The sequence below is a fragment of the Hoplias malabaricus genome, unplaced genomic scaffold, assembly GCF_029633855.1.
Source record: "Hoplias malabaricus isolate fHopMal1 unplaced genomic scaffold, fHopMal1.hap1 scaffold_227, whole genome shotgun sequence".
NCBI lineage: Eukaryota > Metazoa > Chordata > Actinopteri > Characiformes > Erythrinidae > Hoplias > Hoplias malabaricus.
Window position 1 is genome coordinate 30,001 of NW_027100825.1, and position 2,500 is coordinate 32,500.

Genomic DNA, 2,500 nt, shown 5'->3' on the forward strand with positions numbered 1-2,500 from the left:
GCCTCACGAGTAGGGTATACGTTCGCCCTTAGCTGCAGCGCAGCAATGTAGTGTCTTTGTCTAAACCCACACCCTGCTGGGTTCATCATCCATGCACTACTAATCGGGTCGTTCGTGAACACCTCAACTCCCCAGCCCTGAACTGGCAGATTGCACCAAACACGCTTTTCCTCCCGTCTCCAGTCACTCGGGACCGTCCCTCTGCCGTTTCCTCCTTGTCCGATGGGGGGAATCTCATCAGGATCCCCGCCCGCTATGCACCATAGCCGCTTGAACTCAGACTGTCCACTCGTGCTTGTCATTATCGCCCTCACTATACCGTCTTCGGAGTTCAGCAACCGGTATAGGCGTCTCGCTTGGATGGAAGGCACGAGGGCCTCTAACTTCTGGATACCCAAGCCACCATCTCGAGGCCTAGAATATAGCAAGCCATTACAGGTTGACTGAGGTAGGTGGAGCCACTCCTTCACAGCCTTCCTGATTGTGCCATCCATAGTGGCTAGTGCTGTGCCCCTAAAGTCGCAGTGATCAGCCAGATAGATCATCCTGGGAATTGCAAAGTTATTCAACATTCTGACTTTTTGGACTGGTTTGAGAAGAGCATTGTTGATCTTAGTCACCCACTCCCTCAGCTGGGTGTGGATATCTGGCTTGGTGATCCCCACCCAAGGATTCACCCTTGCCCCCAGATATTTCTCCATCTCATCAGGGCTGATGAGATGAATTGGTTCCTTTCCCAACCTCCACGCCTTACAGTTATTGACCGTGAAGGAGGTAACTCCCTTCCCAATCAGGAACCCGTGACATTTCTTGGGCTGAACCCTAAGCCCCGTCTTCTCGCAGAATGTGTCTAGGATAGCGATGTTGTCTCTCATGCCTTCCCAGGAGTCACTAATCAGGACAAGATCATCTGCAAACGCTAAGGTACTAACCCTAGTACCTCCTACCATATAGCCACTTCCAAGGTTGTCGAGGGCTTGGATCAGGGGATCCATAGCCAGGTTGAAGAGGATTGGAGACATAGAATCTCCCTGCTTCACTCCAACCTTCATCTCAATGGGGTCCGTCTTGTCCCCATTGACAATGATTCTGGTCACGCAGTCCACATAAGCTGATTGGATCAGCTTAATCACGTGATGGTCAACCTGTCTCTGCATCAGTGCACACAGGATGTGATCATGAGAGATGGAGTCGAAAGCCTTCGCGAAATCGACAAACACTACCGCAAGCTGGCCCCGCTCTTTTTTGCAGTGTCCGAGAAGGCCTTGCAGAACCTTTAGGTTCTCGGAACACCCAGGGGCGCGGATGAACCCCCTTTGTCTAGGATTCAATGGGCAAGCACGCGCCAGCCTCTCCGCCAGAATCTTAGAAAAGAGCCTTAAAATCACTGATCCAATGGTGATGGGTCTCCAGTTCCCCACGTCATTGAGCGCCTCCCGATCAGTAGATTTAGGAATTAGTGTTGTCCGACATTCCTTGAAAGCCCTGGGTACCACTCCGCTGACCAACCACGTGGTGTACAGCCGTGCCAGTTTTTCGCCTTTCGGATCCCAGTCACTTAGCATCTGCTTTGTGATCCTGTCTGGGCCCGGGGCGGTGTCGCGCTTGATCTTGCCTAGGGCAGCTTTTACAGATTTGGCCGTGATTGGCTCTGCAAAGCACTCGTTGTCCGTTTCTCCTGATGATGTAAATTGGCCTAGTCCAGCAAAGTTGACATTCCCTTCCCAACTGGTCCTGTACGCTTGCTCTATAATGGCCAGTGGGATTGGACATTCTGTTCCTTCCACTCCATCAAGGATTTCACTGGCTAGCCTCGCAGGATCCTTAAGGAACATCCTCTGATGTTTCCTATAAGTCTTCCGCTTGGCCGCCCTGTTTCCTCCCTGAGGGTTTCTGAAAACACGGCCTGCCCCTCGTTGCCTACTACCAGGAGTACTATGACTCAGAGCACTCGAGACACCAGCTCCCAGCCTCCCCCTCAAAGCCGAGGCCGTAGCCTCCACGAGCTCACCCAACTCGTGATCCTCCCTTGGCAAATCCCCACTGCCGCCGAGCTCGCTCAGAGAAAGATCCAGGGAGGCCGCCCTCTCTTTCAATTTCTCGGCGATCCCCTGAACCAGGGGTGGCGCTGGCATCTCCTGTCTCAGATCACCGCTATGATCCTCTGACGGATTTATGGGGGTCCTGACAAGCCGACGTCTTTTCTCCCTTACCTGCTCGCTAGTTTTACTGGGGAGATGCTTGGCGATCGCCATGTTAATGTACCTCTCGCCCGCATATCTCTCCTCGAGCTTCAGTAACTCTTCCACCTCCTTAGCACTCCATAGCGAGGTCGCACCCCCCTTCACCTTCTTGGAGCGTACCTCCGCGATCCTCTCCATATTCCGTTCACTTGGGTGGACGTGTCGTTTGTGTTGGCTAAGCCCGCTCTTAGTTGCAAAGGACGCTTCGCAACTACCACATCGATGGGCCAGTTGATCGGCCTGTACTCCTTCTGCCC

At 53.2% G+C, this 2,500-nt stretch overlaps 1 pseudogene; it reads right to left on the reverse strand.

Annotated features, from left to right (window-relative positions):
- LOC136681742 (28S ribosomal RNA) overlaps positions 1 to 2,500 on the reverse strand; it is an 8,428-nt pseudogene that overhangs the window by 2,174 nt on the left and 3,754 nt on the right.